The 23116-nt window shown below is 40.2% G+C and overlaps 1 protein-coding gene across 2 annotated transcripts in view; it reads right to left on the reverse strand.

The window, feature by feature from the left end:
* The window catches only part of MOCOS (molybdenum cofactor sulfurase), a 233051-nt gene that overhangs the window by 204701 nt on the left and 5234 nt on the right, over positions 1–23116 (reverse strand). The gene's annotated exons all lie outside the window — the stretch shown is intronic.

Genomic DNA, 23116 nt, shown 5'->3' on the forward strand with positions numbered 1-23116 from the left:
AAAACTTTTAAATAAAAGCTTATTGGAAATGAAGGTTTTTTCATGTTTGGCCATTTTAGATTTCTTAATCTTTAGCAATTATTCTTCCATTTCTCCCGTGTGTCGCATGCCCTTTATTAGTTTTTTCATTTCACTTACCCTAAGTATTTCAACCTATTTCAAATTTTAATAATGACGAATATGATTAAGATTAGAATTTAATAAGTATTTTAAAGGCCTTCCCTCTCCACGGGGATTTAAAACTGAGTTAAGCTTTAAACAAGAAGCCTTGACACTTGGAAATATATATAATTATATATTATGTTGCTGTAGCAGTGTTTCAGTGGGTGAAGATGTGAGACTGCTAATGATAAAACCAATCTAGACACCCATTCCTTCTCCTATTTTCTGAAAGAGAAAAGTCCTTCCCTGCCTTATGATTCCCCCATTTATACTGTCCAGTATAAAGCAGATTTTTAATGAGTTGAAGTTAATCAAGGAAAAGTGTTTTAAGGTGCTTTGAGGGAAGGATGGTGGAAAAAACCTGGACTGATTTATTAAATATACAGACTTTCTGGCTTTTTACTTTTTTTTTTTTCTTTTAATCCTAGAAAGTTTCTCTCAAGCAGTATGAAGAAGTACATACAACCATACAGGTCAAAATGAAGATTTGTAAGTCCTGTGGTGAAACCTGGCTGTCCCACAGTCAGTCTACGTGTCAAATGCCAGCACAGAAACTTCACTTCAATGAAGTGCCTACACAGTCATGCCAAACTGTCCTTACTATAGCAGAAATACCCTTAAGTCTACACACAACTGTTTTTATGAATATGCTATGTACACTATAAAAAAGAAACAGTGATATAGAAAATTGGCAGAGAAGATATTTTCATGCCATTTCTAATAAAAAAGACATTCATTATAAAAATTCCCTTGATAATTTCTGGCATGAAATATCCTTTCTGTCCATTTAAAAACAATTCACAGTTTCATTCAGGAGCCATGGCAATCGCTTGGCATCCCCCAGCCCCAGAGATAGAGGTGTTTCAGACTGAGGCAGGCACGTGGTGCCATTCCAGGAGATGGGCCAGGGATGCCCAGAGGGCATCTGGTGGCCCAGGAGGACCAGCATCACCTTTGCTGTGACAGTGGACCAGCTTTACCTTCACCAGCCCATACAATTGCCATGATGGGGCCACCTGAGAGGCTCATTATCCACCTGACACCTGAACGTGCCGTGGGAGCTTGGGGGCAAACTTCTCTGGCTCTGACGTGGAGTTGAAGTGATTGCAAGTATATGCAATTTGGTTTATCAATTCTTATGGGCCACACAAGCTCATCCATGCAAAGCTTCTCTGGACGCAGATGCCACCTTACAGTTTTTGGATCCTTCCAGTCATAAGGAGCTTGACAGTATCAAAGAGCTAACTTAGCTATACAGCACGTGAAAAAAAAAAAAGTAACCTGCTAAGGCTGATCACATCAAACCTACCCCTTTGGCAGGAGAAGCAATGCTTTCCAGGCAGGCTAATGGGAGACAATGTGAGCAAAAGGGTCTCTAAATAAAGTCCCCCTATATGATTTTTCAAATTTGATTTTTATGTATCTAATTAAGAAGGACAATATACTGATTTTATTAAACGTAAATAATTTTGAAATCGCTTGCTCATTTTTAAAATCCCACCCCTGCATACAGTACTCCGAAAAAATGGAAGGATATTTGGTTGAAGAAGGAAAAACTACTAATTCTTAAACTTCTATTTTATCTTTAATGCTGTTGTTTAACTGAAAACAGAGAACAGCATTTAATACTCTCTCTCAACTGCTGAAAAAAAAAGAAAAAGGTGCTCCCATAATTTGAGACTGCACTGAAACAAATATCTTTATTGCTATTGCATTTTTATGCTGTAGATTTTTCCTTCCTGTCTTATTTCAATAAAACTGTGGTTTTAGAGGAAAGAAAACAAGAGTTGTGGCACATGCAAAACGCCTGCAAACAAAAGAACATTAATAATTTTCATTGTGTTTTTTTTTTTCCCCCTAGTTTAGTAACATTTGCTATTTTAACTTTATTGAACACACATTAACGAAAGAGATTTGTCGGTACATACAGAGTAATCTAGCTCCCTCTGTTTCACCATGGTATTTGGTATATAGCCTGTCAGTACCATGAAATTACGCTGTTTATGGCAAATAACAAGAGAAAGAATACATAGTATGATCAACCAAAAGAAAATTAAAATATAATACCTATTAGGACCTGTTTTCTTTACTTGGGGAAAATGTAAAATTAACTTTGAGTTTAATTTACATACTATTATGTTTGGAATGTGTAAGCGACTTCATTGATCAAATAACGCACCAACTACTTGATAAAACCACATCAGAAGTAGGGTTTTTTATAGGACTATTGAAAACCATTTAATGTACCGGCATTAGTTATGTAAAGTTATTCAGCAAGAGTATTCATTCATAAGCTATACTATTCACATGCTAATACTGCAAATTATTTCTACATATTTCTCAAATGTGGACCAGTCTTTCCTGCTCAAAAAAAAAACCAACACAACAACAACAAAACACCAAAACCACAAAATAAACAGATCCCTTTTTTCCTTTTGTGTTAGAATTCATGTCTTGATAAAAACATCCACCAGCTCCGCGTACCTGTCTTAACTCTCTGCAAAACTTCAGGCATGAACATGCACATGTTGCCTCGGAAATGCTGGGGGACCATTCAGTTTAACTGAATACTCCTATTTGTATGTAAAAAAATAATAATACTTTGGAACATTTTAGAATTAAGAGTTTAACATCAAGTGAGAACACTGGACTAAACATATGGTCTGACCTCCAGCAAAGAAACTAAAGCGAAAGGAAAGTGCAATGATTAATCTTTCAGAGCCAAAATACTTGCCACCGAAAAAGCATCTCTGCCTGGCTTTGAAGAACCTAAAAGACATCATTTGAGAGTAGAACTAGCCAGTTACCTCTTTATTAAATCTTCTAGGAGTTATGCAGTGGAGTGCAGGGCCCTGCAGATGCTGCAGAGGTGAAGGCGAGTAGTGGCCTGCCAGAGCAGGGAGATAAGGCCTTCTCCTTCTCTCTGCCCCACCACCACACCAGGCCTGGTCATCCAGCTGTCAGGTGGCTAAATGATGTCTCTTTCGGTGTCCTGAACATTAATTATGCTCTTTTATCCCCTGACGTTCTTCTTGGTGCTACACATTTCTGAGCCGTGACAGCACATCACTTGCAAAAATAACCAGTTGACCAAATTGCCCTGTTTCTACCTCCTCAACTTTTCACAATGCAGTCACAGAATCATAGAATCATTCAGGTCGGAAGAGACCTCCAAGATCACCAGGTCCAACGATCACCCTACTACCAATGTCACCCACTAAACGATGTCACTAAGCACCACGTCTAACCTTTCCTTAAACACCCCCAGGGACGGTGACTCCACCACAGAATCATAGAATTGGGCAACCTGTTCCAACACCTGACTGCTCTTTCTGAGAAGAAATGTCTCCTCATTTCCAACCTGAACCTCCCCTGGCACAACTTGAGGCCATTCCCTCTTGTCCTATCACTAGTTATCTGTGAGAAGAGGCTGACCCCTAGCTCCCCACACCTTCCTTTCAGGTAGCTGTAGAGAGCAATAAGGTCTCCCCTGAGCCTCCTCTTCTCCAGACTAAACAACCCCAGTTCCCTTAGCTGCTCCTCACAGGACTTGTGTCCCAGGCCCTTCATCAGCTTCGTAGCCCTTCTCTGGATATGTTCCAGGCTCTCGATGTCCTTGTAGTGAGGGGCCTAAAACTGAACACAGTACTACTGCAGTCCCCACAACCAACATCGCCATGCAGTGGCTTCCCAGGTAATTCCCAGTACCTTGTCAGTGCAGGTTCCCCGTGCCCCAGCTCATTACAGCCTGCCAGTCATGCTGCCAGAAGTTTCCTAGCGAAGAATGAAATGCGTATTTACAAGGCAGGAACTGTACGGAATCATGAAGTTTGATTGGCGGATATAATTACAATTCAGTGGGATTATATACACAAAACTACTTGGAAATAGATACAGCCAGTGCCCTAGGGAGACAGTATATACCTTAAGTACAGCGACATTAACAACAAACAGTATGAAATCGATTATATGAAAACAAGCTGAAGGCAAAATAAAGCTTTATCTGTCAAAAGATGAATATGAGAGAGTTTCATACACCAACACACACACAAAAAAATAAAATAAAATGAGAAAACTGGAATAACCAAGGACTAAGAAGTGACAAAATAGAGAGGAGAGGGCTCTACAGGGGTTATAGGCGAGTGGGCCATCCTCTGGATCCAGTGAGCTGCTAGGAGGTAGTTAAGTATCACATCAGCTACCTCAGGTTATTCCCACCATCTAAGCCAGGTGCCCTTTAGAAGCTGCTCCCTCTTTCCAATGACTGCATAAGAACTAGCCCTCCCTACCGGAGTTGCTCCTAAATTAAATGCCAAAAGCAGCTTTTAACTAGGTTGTGCACCTAACCTTGACAAAAGCACCTGAAATCTCACGATGACACAGTGAATGACACGCCCACATACTGTATAAAAATCCTAGCTCTGCAAAAAAACACATCAATGAAGTACATTAAAAAGTAAAGGAAAGAAAATCCTACTAACATGGCTTGAGATTGGCTTCTGCTAGATATTTTCTGTTCTGAACATTTAGTGAATATTGTAAACTATTTGCTATCCATGCCTTTAGTTCCTATTTGGCATCGATTTAGACAAAAGCTATCAAAACCACATTACGCTTTCTGAATGCCAACATGCCTCTCACCTAAGCTCTGCTGCCCTGCTCAACAAGGCAGTGTTTTGTTTCCCTTGCTTAGGGCCAGGAGCTCTTCATAAGACCACAAAAGCCTGGTGTTTGGCAGACAAGAGCATTGATGTGAAAGCCTGAACAGTTACCATAAGGTTCGAGGCGACCCTGCTCCTCAGCACCAGTCCACCAGCAACCTGCACAAGGGTGTTCATGTTTTATGGGCTGCTAACTGACTTGTGTGGGAAAGCGGTGCTTAGCTGATGTATTTTGGGGGTTGATCTGACAGGCTGATTACAAAACATGCAATTATGTTTATACGTAGTAAATTCCATTAGTTTTCTCTACTTCCTGTTGGCTTGCATTATTTGTTCTCATTGCACTATTAGCTTCAGCAAATCATTCAGAATGTTAAATCGGCTTGCAGTCACATACCATCTTTGCTGTACTCCTCAGCAGGGGCCACAGAGACCCCCAGAAAAGCTCTTTAGGTGGCCAAAGTCCTGAAAATTGAGAACTGATTACTGAAATGTAAGCACTGGCTGTACTCCATGTACACAAGTAGTTTAGAGTACCCCTATGTGCAGCTCACAGCCTGCTGGTACTGAGGTCCATGTGAGTGCAAGGATTTCACATTTATTAAGAAATCACATCCAACCCTACAAAACGCATCTTTCACAGCTGCAGAAAAAAATTACATGCCATCAAATTTCATCATTTACCAGCTCCTGTGCTAAATGAGACCACAGCAAATGGATCAACGAGCACCCACCTTCATCCATGGGGCCCACCTGTAATACACAGCTTCATCCAATGTTCACTTTCTGCCCACGAGGGCCGATTAAATATCGATCGCAGCCAGTGCTGTTATTTCCGCAGGCACCTTTAACAGGTTATGTTTCAGATTCTGGTTGAAGCCTTACTCATGGGCATGAATCAAGAGGTACCTCAGCTACACGCGAATAACATACTGCAGCCCACCATCTCATCATCTTTGGATGAAATATAAATCACAAGTGATTCATATTTATGCAAGTCTTCAAATGACTGCAGCTTAACCCAAACCGAAACTCGTTTTCACACCTCCCTAGTGAATATACTACCATCTTTCAGTCTCTCTTTCTTCCCGCCTCTGTCTCTGATGCAATAGATCAAATGATAGAAGAGTTGGAAGAGAACACGGTTCCTGTTCTTTTACTACTGGAAAATGCTTTTGTTGGTGTTGCTGGAATTTTCACAGAAACATTCCTTTTTGCATAGGAAAGAGGCATTAAGAATTTCAACTGGAGATGAAAACATAATGGTGGAAAGCAATGTTTAAGGAATCTTAATAATAATCACTTATAATAATGGTCATTATTTAAACATTCTTGTTTCAATCTCCTGCACTACTTTTTCTTCCCATTATTCCCATAAAACAGCCACAAGGCTTGCAACAACATGTCAGGATAATGTTTGAAACTGACTTTTCTAGTCAGTTCTGTTTCTTGCTCTGTGACCGGTACTAATTGGATTTGTACAAAACCTAGGACAAATTAGTGACTCTAAATATTCCCAGTAAAATACAACAAATGAAATGTTCACTGAAAAATAGAAGGCTTTTTAAATGGTTTTACTGGCTTCCAAGAAACATTAGAAGATAAACCAAGTTCAAAATAACAGGAAAAACAAACAAACAAAAAAAGTAGTAACCTTTTACTTCTCCTTTTTTCCTTAAAACTCATTTCTTTACACAGAAATACTGAGATCACTACGAGGTGCTGGGAGCTATATGCTTGGGTTGAACATACAACCATGGCAAATTATCAAACACCCACATAAGAACTGGTAAGTGCAACAAATAGCGAATGACAGACAGCAAAAACCAGCTTATTGGTGATCATGACTGTTCAGGCCCTACCTGACTTCCAGCAGCCATCTCTTCATGGTGACAAGAAGACTTTTAATGCACTCTTTAGCAAACGCAACAGTACTTCCCTCTGCCGGCTTTTTCCAGCAAAGATGAGAGGCTGCTGCTGCAAGCCTCTAATAAAGTCATCCTGTAGTAAAAGTTCTTCAAACGAGGCTCTCCACAATTACAGCCACTGATGTATTTATACAATCCAGCAAATAGTCTGTTGCCAGGAGCAGATAGTGAAGATCATTTTCAGGGATGTAAGCATAAGACAAACATACATTACCCTTAAGCACAAATTAGGACTATCCTTCAGAGAAAAAAAAAAAAAGTAAACCTAAATAACCATGTCACCAAGAGGAACTGTATATAAATTCAAAGGCTATGAAATGAAGAAAGTGAGGACCATCGGCCAGAACCCTGCTCTCCTAACATGGGAAATCTGAAAAGGTTCTTCTCCTGGCCCCCAGTGAATAGTCCTTTGCTACAACAGGTAACTGCACTCATCAACCAAGCTAATGCCTTCTGAAAAACACGTAGGTTATTAGTCTACCTCACTAAAATCAGACTGGCATATCAGAATCTCATCCTTCTAGTAGGAAACTGCATCTGAACTCCTAAATTATGGTTTTTCAGTCAGTGTATTTTCATAACTCCCATGTCAACATCCTTTTGCTTTAATACCTATTATTACCCGGTCTTCATCGGGTGCTTCATTGGGTATTTTTCCCTTGACAAGCCAGTAGCACATCTCCACCTGACCTGGCTACAAAAGCCAGCTTCCTTTACTTGTAACGCACGATAAACCTGACCACCCACTCCAGTCCTAGTGGCACCTCTTCCAGCCAGAAGCCCCTTCTTCGGGGGCACTAGGGTATGGAGAGCATGAGGTCGGGGAGCAGAGCACACATCCCAGAAAAAGATCTCCGAATTTCAGAAAATCAAAGGCATCTTCCCTAACTTTACTGGAAAAACCTCTCCTCTGACTAGTACACCCAATGTCTCTTGGCTTAGGCTCCTAATTGTTTTTCAGTTTGCCTTCTGTAGTGGCAAAACATCAAGTACAGAAGTTTCAGTGCTGCTTCTGAGTAGCTCCTTAAGATTAATACGATGCATAGTGGGAATTTCATTTTAATAGGACATAGAAATACTGGTGTTTTATTAGGGAAATACAAAGCAACTATGAGAAAATACGTATAAGCTTTTCTATTGCATGCATGGGGTTAAACTAAACATTTTTCCATCATAAAATCTTTTGGCACTTATTCCCCGGAGGGCAAGTCAGTTTTACTTTCACTTTATAATAATTTGATCCGAGCTGCTATTTCAAGTAAAACTTCTTTGCTTATTCAACTACAGAGAGACCAATCTAAATGATAAGATTACGCTCAATTACTTTACCGAAGTTCATAGGCTGCGTTAGATAGACTTCAATAATACAGCTCATTAAATACATTTTTTTTCTTATATTACTTTTTTTTTGAAGAAGAAAAATATTTTGTAAATTTTTTCTTGGCTGACTAATTTTCTAACACCTCCAGAAATGATGTAATGCTTCAGTACAAAAAGCATCACCTAACTGGAAGATACCATTTTTCCCATGAAAAAAATAAAGATCTAACAGACATGAATAGGCTTCTGTCAATAATTTAATAGGAATGCAATTATACATTGGCATAAATGTTAATACATTCTGATATTTGGCCTAAATTAGTTTCTACAGCTTATTTTCCGTTAATTAGGTGCGCTCCCAAGCATAGATTCAAAGTCTTCAACAATCACTTCCAGGAATGTGGTAAGAATGAAAAAGTACATTCATCAAAAACCAATGTGTTAGTAAAACACAGTTTTTAATAATACTGAAATAGTATGACAATGGTACAGATTTATTAACTGCTTCTGACAAAAGTAATGAAACAACAGCTTCCTAATGACTAGCCCTGCACACAGCAATATCTAAGAGAAAAAGAGAAAATCTACTTAACGCAGATCTTAACACAGGACTGCTTTTACTAAGAACAGCATGAAGCTTCTATATACCCCATATATCTTTTTTTTTTTTTAACTTCAGTGAAGTCCAGCGTATTATAGTTAACAAAAAGAAAACTAAAAATCACTGCTGACACAAGCACGTACTTTTGGCCCTCTTTTTAAGTGACTTTTCATGTGACGCACAGCGTTGGGAGGTTTGGCCATTTCTTTCAATCTAACTTTGGACGACACAAATGCTCTGCTGGTTGCTGTCATACAGCTTTTCAGAAGGAGTCTGTAGCTTTTCCAGTGGCATCACCTTTCATTGGATGCAGACACGATCATGTTTTGTGCTGCCAGTATCCTAAAGAGCAAAAGGTATGAGTAAAAATAAGCTTTCTCAAAAGCAAGGGCAGGCTAACATGCGGGGGCTGTCAGGAATGGCCTGAATGTAAAACTGCCATTTTTTTTCCCTCAAACCACACCACCTGATGCTTGCAATTTGTTGGCAGTATCTGATTCGTTAGTGTTCTCTGCAGTTCTCTGGCTGCAACAGGACAAAAATACCTTTTCCAAAGGCCAGTGACTGAAAAGGAATCCAAGTGAAGTCTGTTTGAGTTTCCAATTGTATTACAATGAATAACCAAAGCAGAACTTTGCCTTCAGGTCACAGAGATCTTACCTCTATGGAACAAAGGAGATTCCTTTCAAATGTGAGAATATGCAACGGGGTCCAATTCAGAGCCTCTGAATTATTTACGAGGCTCTGCTGGACTCTGTATGAGTTAAACCATTAACAAATACGCTATAATCAGCACTTCCTAAACATACCGCACTGATTACCTTCTTGGTTGTGGGCCAAGTTAAAGAGCTGGGCTATGATCTGCACAGAAGCTTAAACGACCTTTGAAACAAAAGAGAGCTTGCTTTCTTGAGTAAAATGTGCTGGGCTGCTTATATTGCTGCCTCCCTTTACAGCACCTACAGTCTCTGGGGTCTTCTGCAGTCTCTGGGGTATGCACACACTCTCTAGATGTCCAGGTATCAATTCGAGAAGTTCAATCTTTCTAATAATACATCAACAAAAGGAGTAGGATATGCACAACATAGAGCTGCAGTCTCAAATGACATAAATCAGCACACAACAGTCAGTTACGTCACACAAAAAGTTGCTCCAGAAGGGTATTCAAGACGCCAGGTGACTGGGTGTCTCCTCCAAGCAAATATATGCACGAGTATGTGCGTATCATATTGAGAAGGGTACATGAGTATATGTACACAAGTAACACCTTATAATGGTAATCACTTGTTTTCACGTTCCTTCTTGCAGCAGAACATGAGGAAAAGCACAGGTGACTCTGGAGACATCTTCCTTTACAGCTCTTTTCCACCTTGTCTTCTCCACTGTTCCTCTAACTGTACCTTCTGATATTTTTGGCCAAGTAATAACCTAAAAGTCACTACATATGCTTTCAGTCTCACATGCTTTCGTGTAAATTAAGAGAGACCATGTTGAAACTAATACAGTAACCCCAGCTACTTTCCCTCAGTAACCTAAATATTGTAATTGTTTGCTCACATGACAGACTGCACCGACAGGCACTAAGTCTCATTCGTTCCATGTACCACTTAGCTTCCATAAATTACCACGTTATCAAAAAATCAAAATACTATTCAGTATCATGGCACAGTGCACCAAGACTGGAATTGCTTTAAACAGAAATCTCTTTTCCTGTTTCATTTTCAAAACAAATAAAAGGATGACTTTTTTTTTTTTTTAATAGTCAATGGGATACTTTTGTATCTTTCAGAAAATAAAGACAATAAATACCTTCTAGTAGAAATAATACAATGCATTCTTACCACATTTTCTAAATAAGCCTTTGAAAGATTTAAGGAAGAAATGAAGAACGGAGATTTGTCCTTTCAGCACCTCCAAAGGAAAAGGCTTCTATTTCATTTTCTTGTTTTTCCATCAAAATTAGTATCTACAGAACAGCATCAACACTCAGTGAAAACAATACCATCTCTTGCTAACATATCAACCTTTTTTTTTGGGGGGGGGGGGGGGGGAGGTGACAACAAGGTTTTTATCTGTTGAAGAAAGAAAAGATACTCCACCTTAAGTCCCATCAGGGTGGGGGACAGACCAAGATAAACAAAGATAACTAAAATAATCTAAAGCGCCTCGTTAACCCTTGTTACCACTGGATATCTTTGAAGGTCAGTGGAAACACTTGTAATTTGAATAAATTTCCATTCAACAGAGAATTTCAATGCATGGGACTTGAGTTCTAATGCTGGTTAGCTCAGTGCCAGTCCATTCAGTTAACTACTCTTTTCCTTTGCAATTTCACTTTACTTATAGGGGTGCTCTGTGTTTAAATAAAGGTAGGATCTGGGGTACCTGTGAAGTTAATCCAATTTACACTAATACTCACAAATATCTGAGTATCATGAACCCAATAATAGACTAACACTACTGACATAATATACAGTTTTTCGTATTTGGTAACGACCTTTGCCCTATAAAAATGAATTTTGCAGTTGCTCCTCTCATTTTACAGACCCAACATTAAAGCAGTTACAACTTCACCCCAATTTGATATATATACACCTAAAGAATATTTTGCTACACTTCACTAAATCATGTATCTGCTGTAATTCCTCTCAATTAAAAGGCTTCTTCCAATACTAATGACATTAAAAATGAAAGAGAATTATAATTTCACCATCAATTATTCAAAGCACTAAATACAAATGGCCTCATTAACACTATACTAGCTTGGAAAGTGAAAAAAAAAGATTATACATGAAAAAACAAACACTCCCTGGTTTCCCTGATCTCTGAACTCTGAGCTTAAAATCACAACTCTGCTGAAACATCAGCTATTGTGTTTTGCCTCAAGGCAGCTAAGAACATATTATGCCTTTAAAAATCAAGGCCTTCACCTATAAAATGTATAGTCTTGCTGTACTTGAATAAATCACAAAATCAGACCCAGCATGCCTACTGTGTCTCTCAGTCAGTTTATGACACAATAAATACTATCTAGAAAATACTACCCAGATAAAAACACACAGAGCATACTCAGCCTTCAGAACTGGCTGTAGGATTGGATCTGAGTAGCGATTTCACACCTGGAGCCTCCATAGCTCTCAGAAGTACGCTGGTACTGGAGTTGCAGACAATTCCCAGTCCACTCTTCAGAGACCACCTCTACTGGTGCAGAGCAAAGCAGAGACAGCTAACCACTCCTATGCTTTACATGGGCAAAAACAAATCAGATGGCAGATAAAGAGTTATGCAAGCAACTAAATCTGTAGCATGAAGTGAGGATGGAGAGGAATTTTAAGTGAGGTGAACGTTATTCATGACAATGAATGACCAAATTAATAACGAACAGTATTATCATAAATGGAAAAGTAATAGTCATTTGCTAATACCTCAGAGCTATTTTATGTGCTGTTAATTTTCAAATACTTCCTCATGTTCGCTAGTCTAAAAACTGTAACTAGAAGTAACATGACAGAATACTACTGAGTTTCTGTAATGAGCTCTTATAATATCCTGAAAATGTCTACTTTTTGTGGAATTTGTGCTTTCAGGCGTAACATTACCATACTTCCCCACAGCAAGTACATTTAAGGCAACAATTGTATGTTTGGTTCTTAGCACTTGCATTTCAAAGCTACTTATTTGTCATTAAGGTGAAATTCATTTGTAGTTCCTGTTTATATTTGGCAAAACTACAAGAACATTTTTCACCAGAAGGATCACACAGGAGAAGTAAAAGTGCATCACCTAAACATATCAAAACCACCTCCTAAAATGCTTAGTAAAGGTTCCCAGTGGAGCACAGAAAGGTACAGCATTAAGCGTAAACTTTTCTCTATATCCATCCCATAATCAACCTATTAACAGTTCATACTCTGAAAAGTTCAGGGATGAAGCTACAGCAGATTGCATCGCCCATCAGGAAGGACATTGTGCCAAGATTCCCCTGCACCTGAAGGAGAGGCACACTCTGTAGCCACTGTCCCTTCCTCCTTGGCAGAGAAGACACCTCTTCATCTTCACGTGTTTTGAACACTCGATGTTCTGAACGTTTGGTTGAATTATTTCTGCTCATGAAGGGTAAAATTCAGCTGAGGTCTGACGTTACGAAGCAACGTTGTCTTGCTGGCACGTGGCACAACCTTGTTCTTCCAAAACCAGAAGCAGCTCTCTGCAAAGCCCAGCAAAGACCTCCATATTCCAGAATATATTCCCACCACTGTTGGACACTGTGTTCCTCTTTGTCGGTGGCATCACAGGAGAAAAGCTTTGCTTCACCTGCCCCTACAAGCTTGATACCTCTTGGGAGAAGGCTGCAGCTCCAACTACTCTCTTTGGGGGCAAGAAGGGTATCCTTAGCAGTGGCTGAGGAATTAACAACAGAATTTAACACTTCTCATAAATCAGCTCCAAGCCTATTCCCTGCACTTTTTCAGGAAAGCAAGAATCTGCCCCAAATATACCACAGACATGCACACAATGCCACTTCCTCCAGGGAACCTCACAAGGATAATATATACAGTGACATTAAGCTACATTGTGAAATTTCCCTGGAAATATTCCTTCTAAAGGAATCATCATATAAAAAGCAGAAACTCAAATTCTCCTGATACTGTCTTTAGAGAACTTCAAGTGCCATCAATGGTGTCAAATTACCCTGATTTATGGATAGTCACCCTTGAAGTACTGGCTCTTTCCAATATAAAAGCACATATTTCCACAGATATACCTCCCTGTATCCCTCACACCAGTTCTCTGAAAAAAAGGAAAACTGGATTTCATTCCTTTAGTAATTTTAACCACAGACATGTAATAACAACAAATAAAAAAAAAATCAAGTGCCATTAAGACCCTGCAATCTTTCCTCTTACGAAGCCACAGTCACTCATATTATTCAATTCTATGTTTGTTGCTGTTGCTTATCAAAGAAATAGTTTTTTTAACCAGCACTGTGCAAAAGCAACACGATGACTTCAAAGTCCCTGGAGAACAATTCAAGAATCACCTCCTATATGGAATGACAACCTTCCCCGAAAGTTATGCTTCTCAGTAACAAAATTATGGCAAAACATACCACAAAACACGAGGAAAGAAGAATGTCCTTTCCCTGCTCTGGATCCTGGGGGCGGACTGGAACTCAAACCTGTGCAGAGTGGACTGGCCATGCACCTCCGCCGTCAGACTGAGGTGCTGAACTGCCAGCTGCGATTCAGCTCCACCACAGCCAGAATAAAACACAACAGGAAAAAAAAAAGTTACAGAGAGAAGGCAAAAGAAAGCATGTCTTGATCACCTCAAGCAAAAGATTAAAAAGGTTTTTTTTGGTTTTGATAATGTAAACCAAAAAATTAGCCCCTAACACATAGCATTAATAGCAGTATAATGGGCAGAGAGCACGAGCAAACATGTTTTGCTAATATTTGTAATTTGTCTGCTTGCATGAGTTCTGAGCTTGCCCACTGCAGGGACACAAATTCAAGAGGGAAGCAATGTCATCTACTGCACCTGACTGATTTTCAACCGCTCCAATTGTTTGGAACGATCACACTGCATCTATGCATTGTCCTCCATAAAAAAAATGGGTGCAATAATACGGACCTCCTTTGACACACTTTGAAATGAGCTGCTGCCGAAAGCTCCTGAAGGGCTAGGGGTTTGTATTGTTTTATCCCCCGTGCTTGCATCTGTTTACAAGCAATATCACAAGGTTTTGTTTTCCTCTTAATACCCTGTATCATCTTCCAAATTACTTTAATGTTGTGACATTTAGTTATATCGGCATAATGCTTTTACTGTTGACAAATGTACACTATAGCAGTGTGCTGAGGTATCAATCAAGAAACGAGAGCCTCTGCTTAATGCATTCACTCTTACGCTCTGAATTCAAACAAATGTTTATTCCTAGTCAGTATTGTTCTTGGCACATACAACAGACAAAAGAAGAGTTTAATACAGCTTAATTTGAGGATTTTTATTTTTTTGAAAGTCAACAGAACAGGGGTGCTTTTTATATATCTGCTTGGTTTTTGTTCTGGAGGAAGTGAGGTGCAGCCTCTGGGGATCCTGTTGTTTTTTCCCAGCTCCATGCATCTATGTATATTAGAGAGATCACACTCCAGAAAATAGACAGTACTGGAAGACTTGCAATAAAAATCAGGAGATGGTGATACTGAATATTAAGAAACATTTCCTAAGCATTTATTTAGAAGATGCCAGGTACCTGAGACAAACCTAGCAGGAAATAAGCAAGTTTTACCTGTGTAAGATACTAATTTCTGCTGAAGTCCAAACTTGCTCTTCATCAAGTCAGTAAGAAAAGCACAGCAACCTTGACCAAAGAAAGGCTAAGTCACTAGTGAGGCCTTCTCATGATTGTTGGTTGTCTTCCTTTTCTTCCTTATTCCTTCTGCTCAGACTAATATGCTTGAATTTATATATACACCCATTTATTTATATATATGTTTATATTTATATATGTGGCCATTGTAATGATTATTTAGTGGAGAGACACCTTGCCCTAAGAGGATCTGCTTCAGTGGGGTGTTGGACCAGATAACCGCCAGAGGTCCCTGCCAACCTCAGCCATTCTGTGATGCTGTGATTATAAGCAATTTTACATTTAACACTGAAATACAAAAAACAGAAGTGGATCATTGTGAATTACCTGCCACGGGACAGGTTCGGAAGACAATCACATTTCTACCACCAGAACAGAAGGAAGCAGAAGCAGCAGTGGCTGATAGTAGATGCTGGATGTACCCATACGGTATTGAGTGTTAAGGTTTGACGATCTGATCCGACACTTTTGGAAACATGACAGCTGTCATGAGATTATTTGCTGCTGTGTTCCCCCCACTTCAAAGGCACTGAAGTTTATCCAGAAAGCATTGCAGTGTAATCCTCATGACACTTCACAAGCACACCCATTCTTTTCTGTACTTGCAGAAATGGAAGAAAAACTGATTAAAGTTCTGATGGTACCAGCTACTTAATCTCTCAGGAGCTGCCACGCTCAGTGATGCAAAGCCAGGAGTATCGACAAAGTGCTTCCAGACCAGCGTTACACACTGTGAACTCTCCAACAGCCCATGCGTTTAAAGGAACAGAGGTTTTCATAACTCTTTTTTAATGGGTAGCTTTAGCTCCCATGAGCTAAAAAGCCGGCTATACCATTCATTACAGCTAATCAGAATAAAAATGCCCCGGTGAAGGCTGGTATTTTTAAATCTGACACTTCTGAAGGGGAGTGAGGGGGGGAGTTTATCCCAGACCTTAGTAGATAAAAAACATCTGGAAAGAAAACTCAGTAGAAAAAAGTATTGGTGTAACCCACCAGGCTTTATATTTTTTCATAGTTCCTGAAGTACTCAATCTCATACTACTGCAGACTTTTAAGGATAACCAGTAGGGCTGGCTTGAGTTATAAGGGAGAGAGCATTTCACTGGACTAGAGCCACCCTTTGGGAAAGCTGATATTGAAAACCTGGGGTTGGTTTGTTTTTTTTTTTTTTTTTTCCCCATTGAGTCTATATCCCAAGGAGGCTTCCCTCCATGCCACAGGAATGCTTTGTCGTCTTCTACCCCCAGATCTCTTCCAGGGTGCAGCTGGGTCCGTGGAGGTGCACACGAGCAGCCCGTCCTGGCTCCACAGCTCTGCGACGCTTTCAGTGCTCTGCAGATGAGCTTCCCCAAGCCTGAGCGTAAGACAGCTCCTAACAAAATTGTCATTACTTCCCTCCTTACTGCTAGAAGTCTGGCTTCTTTCCAGGCAGTAGTTCATCACCTAGATTAGATCACTCTAAATTCTATTTTCCTTATGAAAAACCCTAGGCCTCTAAAGGAATAGAAGACAGAAGGTTTAAAACCAAACTTGACAATAAGCTAAGGAAGTTACTATTGAAATAGCTCTTTGTGGCATGAAAAGGAATATTAAAGAAGCTTACTTTCTGTCCTTAGACATCTATCTCCTTTCCTCTCACTCATGCTCACCTTCTTCCTTTGGCTCAGTGTTTTACAGAGAGGCTTTAAAGAATGCAGCTGAAGTGGGAATCAGCGCTCACCATCAGTCATTCTCAAGGAAAATGTACCATAGCATCAAACGATGTTAGGAACAGAAAGAACAGAAAAGGGTGCTTCCTAAGGAACGTGTTCCCTTTATGTTGCAGTTACAGTGGTTTGTTCATAGGAGAACCATTTCCACGCACGGTAATCCCTTCAACACTGTAGAGCCATCAGAGAGGTGTGAGCACATCAAGAGCTTTTCATTCTAATCAATGAAAACCTAAATCTCTGCTTAATTCCAAAACCAAAGCCTTTGCTCCAGGTTTACTCTGCAGAAGAAAAACAAATTATTTGCTGAGCATTTGAAAAGTTACTCCGCTACTCTCAAAGCAACTCTGAAGGATCAAGGACAGATGTAACTTCTTTTGCCATGACTTTTTAGTCAAATTCATCCTTAGAGTGTTTCACCTGAGCATGAACTTGGAGTAGTTCCACCAAAATCAGCAATTTATTTTCCTGACAAATGACTGATTTACAGCTACAGTTTTGCTAAGACTCACATCCAAGAGAACTTCCATGAAAAATTATAAATAAGATTCTCTCAAAGACCCCAGCTTTGCCAGTTAGGATGACTTTTGGAGTTATTTAATATACACAGCAAATAATTTTCCCATTACAACTGTCATAATTTTTCTCTCTTTCTTCTACATTTCTGCTGCTCATGAGTTAGGAGAAACACTGAGGCAGTTCACTGATCAAACATTAACTAGACAATCCTTAAAACAGAGGGCTTAATTTTATTACCAGAAAAAGCTGGCATGGGCATACATCTCAGTCAAATCACAAACAATTGGGAGCAACAGACTGGAGAAGAGTTTGTGAGGCCCCATGCACACGGACTGCGTTGACCCAGGACGCGAGGCAAGTCACCTGTGGAGCAGTGCAGCCACAATGCTCTTTTGGTTTCCTTATTTTATCTTCAAAGTACGCCTCTGCGGCCATCCCTTAGAGGGTATTTTTGCATCTTTAAGGTCTCATGCAGAGAATTTTATGCTCACAAAACACATCTTATGTAGTTTTTAATTTCTTACATAACGTGGGTTTCCCAATTCACTTCTAATGAATTTAAATGGTGTGTGGTTTTCTTGGCCTGCAGCAGTAATAAATTATAGCCCTTTTAGAAGGACAGCCAGTCATCCTGCATTTGTATCATCGGGCTGTCTCTGCAGCATTGTACCTGTCACTAAGCATCCATGACAAGGTGGTACGAAGAGGACTAGCATCATATTGCTGCACGTCACGACCACCCTCAGGCCACGATACGTTACTTCCACAACTTGCACGTGCTTAAGAGAAAGCATTTAAAAGCTGCTATTTGTTAATCAAATGTCTGATTTGTCTGGGAACACAAACCCTATGATCATGTAACAAGAGTGCAATAATCTATGTACAGTTTTGTCTGAGCATCTACTCATCCAACTGTACGTAACAGCACGTTTATGGGAGGGAGGGGAAAACGTGTCTGTGGCTGCAAAGGCTCCTTTTTGTTATGCAGTCTTTAATTTTGCTCTGTTCAGTCCATTGAGCAAGCTGTTTTTGCTAGTTAGCCACTTTTATTTACCTGCTTTTATCCAGTCTCATCAGAAGGCAACATGCATTATCAAAGCCCGTTGTCCATCACAGCTGAGATCAGACAGGGTATTAAGCAAAGTCTCCCACTCCACTCATTGAGCTTACATGCTCCAAGATTGATTAAATCTGGAAGTAAAGCCAATGAGCATTTTCCTAGCATGTGATGGATCAAAGCTGACAACAGGACTCAAAAATGTTGCTCACTGCTGCAGAGCAGCTGTGTAACACCTTGTTTTGTGACAACTCTAAAATTTACCTTAAAAGAAATTATAGGCAGATATACAAATTAGCATAGATCATCAGGACATTTTACTCAATGGTAATAGAAAATCCTTTTTTTTTTTTTTTTAAATAGGAAGGCAACATTTCTACACACCACTGATCCCATCAGTGGCATCATGGCTGAGGTCAACTGTATGAAGTTCAACAAGGCCAAGTGCCGGGTCCTGCACCTGGGGCGCAACAACCCCAAGCAGCGCTACAGGCTGGGAGATGAGTTGCTGGAAAGCTGCCTGGCAGAGAAGGACCTGGGAGTACTGGTTGATAGTCAGCTGAATATGAGCCAGCAGTGTGCTCAGGTGGCCAAGAAGGCCAACAGCATCCTGGCCTGTATAAGAAGCAGTGTGGCCAGCAGGTCTAGGGAAGTGCTTGTCCCCCTGTACTCGGCTCTGGTGAGGCCGCACCTCGAGTACTGTGTTCAGTTTTGGGCCCCTCGCTACAAGAAGGACATGGACGTGCTCGAGCGAGTCCAGAGAAGGGCGACCAAGCTGGTGAGGGGTCTGGAGAACAAGTCTTACGAGGAGCGGCTGAGGGAGCTGGGCTTGTTCAGCCTGGAGAAGAGGAGGCTCAGGGGCGACCTTATCGCTCTCTACAGTTACCTTAAAGGAGGCTGTAGTGAGGTGGGGATTGGTCTGTTCTCCCTCGTGCCTGGTGACAGGACGAGGGGGAATGGGCGAAAGTTGCGACAGGGGAGTTTTAGGTTGGATGTTAGGAAGTACTTCTTTACTGAAAGGGTTATTAAGCATTGGAACGGGCTGCCCAGGGAGGTGGTGGAGTCACCATCCCTGGAGGTCTTTAAAAGACGTTTAGATGTAGAGCTTAGCGATATGGTTTAGTGGAGTGCTTAGTGTTAGGTCGGAGGTTGGACTCGATGATCTTGAGGTCTCTTCCAACCTAGAAATCTGTGTCTGTGTCTGTGTCTCAGCTCCAAATCACTGAGTTACGGCAACTTCAATGCACTGTGTGGCATGGACATAGGAAAGTGGAAAATCCTGGGCCTCAATTTCTTCCTTTGGAAGGAATTACAGGACAAACCTTGTGATGATGGTACAACTTTACTTGACCTGTTAAGAAGTTTGAAAATGGGTACAAACAGTGATATTTGACGTGTAATTGTGCATTAATGAAATGAATTCACACAACGTTAGTTTAATTAATGAATACTTGTTCAAATGAGCTTCCTGTCATCTTTCCAAATTTTAAATTAGGACATTATTCTACACAATGCCAGAAGAAGTTTAGTTGTGTAACTGTCCTTCCCCAGTTAACCATGCCACTAAAAGATCATACCCTTACATCTCTCTCTCCTTAAAGAGGACCACAACTGACAAAAATGCTGTCCAGTCATGTTCCTCACTTCCTTTTTTAAAAGGATTTTAGGTCCTGTTGCTCCAGGGACTAGCCTGAATGAGCGCAGAAAGCACATCTTTTTACTTCTCTTCTAAAAGGCGTATTCCCCTGGCTACTATAAGAGAGGAGAAGTGAGTCAGAAAAATCTTGAAAGCAAGGGAGGGAAACAAAACAGCATCGGGAGAAGATTTCTCTCCCAGACCTGCCTTCCAATTTTACATCTGTATTTCACAGACCAGAAACGAAAAAGGCAACTTAACACTTTCCTGCATGCCTGTCTTACAACATCTGCCTGCCCAGGGTCATATCGCTTCTACGTGGCAGAAGGAAGGTGAAGGGGCAAAGAGAACCACTGCACAGGACCTACCTGAGCTGCCAAGAACACTTCCAGGAGCGTAACGACTTGCCTCATGAGCAATGAAACTAATGAAGTCTGACTTTTCACTGCTTTGCGGCCTGTCTCTATGCCTCCCTGCTCTACCATATGCCCGCTTCTCCATGACTCTGACATCCCTTTCCCACACCTTCAGCTCTTGAGCCCACCTTTTCCATAACACCTCCACAAGCCACATCTCCTTCTCCTAACAAACGTGATAGGAACCAGCCTGTGACTGCATCCAACTTGTTTGTGTACAGATCACTATGCAGACAGGGCAATACTATCAGCACTATTAACTTAAGAAGAGAAAAAAAATATATACCAACCCCAAGCTGACATATTTATAAGAAGAAACTTAAAAATGGGACTGGAAAAAAAATCTAAGTTCAGTAAGATATTGAAAAACAAACAAAAAACATCTTAAGAACATTCTAGTGTCAGATAAAGGAGAGCATCTGCACTGAATATTCTTGTGCCTTGGGCCAAGACAGCCTATTATAAAAACCTGAGACATTTGAGAGCTCAGCATCCTACTTCCTAAATATCATCTCCATGTCAAGCAACCGCTAGCCTTCTGCTCTGCAAATATATTATGTTGTCTAGCCATTTATCAACTCTCGTATCGGTGCTCTTTGCTATGCAGCACTCCTTGCAGTATGGTCTTCCTGAGCTCAGTGACAGTCTTTTCACATCCATGTGAAGCCTCTGCAGCACCTCTCTGATACAAAGTACGCAATGAATCAAGGCGACCAACAAAAACTGACCGCTCACCTCTCTATTTGTCTTTTTGTCCTTAGACTGGGAGTACCCTTGAATTCTGGAGAGCAGCTTGGATACGAGGACTGATGCAATAACATATAATGGAAATTTCAAGACCTGCAAATGCCAGGTTCTGCTCTCACAGATGAAATTCTGGTACAAATACAGGGAGACCAGGAGCAGACAATATCTGTCTGAAAATTTACACTCTTTGATTAATGATCTTTAATCTCATATATATATATATATATATATATATATATAAAAGAAAGAACAAAACAACAACAACAAAAAACAACACATAAACCATAGTATAGAAATATATAGAAATATGCTGGGAAGAAATCAATACACATCACATATATAGCAACATCCTAACAGAGGAGAAGGACAAACAGGAGAGGACACAAAGGCAGTGGAATGCAGAATGCAGCACTGATGGGGGATTTTGTAGGAACAAGACTCTGCTGCATTTCCATTTTTTCAGTAGGAGATATGAAAGTATCATGTGCTTTACTAAATAAAACATCTGCTTATTTTAATACTCCCATACTCTTAATATATGTCTTGTACAGACATTAATTTTAGAGATAACGTATCTTTTAATTAGAAATGCAAGTTTTATAAATTGGTGTCTGATACACTGCGGCATCCATGCACTTCCATTAAGCATCTTTCCAAATCAATTTTTTTACTCTCTACATGTAAATTTATATATCTAATGTCCATATAAATTTATTTCCTGTTGTAAAGAATCTAGCCCCAACTGGTCAACTATGCATTTCTAAAACTCACCTCGATATTCCAAGTTCATGTCAACTGCACCAGGTTTCTAGGGTGTGGTACTTGGCTGTTTCCTCAAGATTTCTGTGCTCCAGAGAGGGCTTTGAGTTTTAAGTGCATTGTGCTATGTGGCATAGGCAATTATGGACCCAGTGTAATGGTGCAGTGAATGTCTTTATGGGTATTAAACCACCAAATCTGAAGTTAAAACTGAATTATAACTGTTATTCTAATACAATTCAAGACAGAAAAGACATTACCTGAATCTTTGTGGGAATTTTTCCCCTCTTTTAAGTAACTAAAGATCTATTCAATACTGAAATAGTAGAGTGACAGTATCATTGATATCCTTCACTAAGCGCTGCGTCCATCACAAAGCACAAAAGCTCACCCAAGACCGGGTGATCAATTGCAAGATCAGTTCTGCATGAAGCAGACCACTGACAGCCTTTTGGACCCTGATATGCAAGATTAGGAATTCCTCGACAGCACCTCCTGCATATAGCCAGAGAAAAGGAAAACTTCTGAAACTGACCCACAGTTGGTGTTACAACTAACTCCACTTTACGTTCCCCATATGGCTCTTCTTTGATATCAGTTCTTTATAACAGCGTATTTAGATAACTACCGCCAGCTTGAAATCAACAGGAAGCATTAGGATCTTACTTGACCAGCTAAATTGTTTTTTACAAGGCAATTGTCACGTAGTGGTGCAGTTACACTACCTGTATTGCAGCTTGTATTTACAATGCCTTCTTCACCCACTAAATCCATCTTCCCTCAATGTCTTTGACTGTTTTGAACTGTCCACCAGCAGCCTCCTTCAATAAATAATTTCTCTTGCTTTCTTTTCCCTGCAAATAAAAAAATGTGTTTCACAAAATCAAATTACCCTGTGACACTGGGGCTAGAGGGGTATCCAGGCAAGAACGGCGGCAGGTGAACAGCCCAGGAATCTCACAGCCACCAGCCTTGCACAAGGTGGGATAAGGAGCTCCCAGCTTTTCAGTAATAGGTCTCACAGGTTGCTTCCACTCTTCCTAACTAGCTAGATCCGAACATCCGTGAAGATACATTTTTTAACATCTTGACAGTCACTCTAGATGCCTAAAATACATGTAGTGTCATTTTCTGAATCCTAAACTTTTCCAAATACTAAATTTACAGAGAACCTGCCAAAAAAAAAAAAAAAAAAAAAGATCAAAATAATATGTTCTGTAAAGAA

This window comes from Cygnus olor, chromosome 2 (assembly GCF_009769625.2).
Source record: "Cygnus olor isolate bCygOlo1 chromosome 2, bCygOlo1.pri.v2, whole genome shotgun sequence".
NCBI classification, from domain to species: domain Eukaryota; kingdom Metazoa; phylum Chordata; class Aves; order Anseriformes; family Anatidae; genus Cygnus; species Cygnus olor.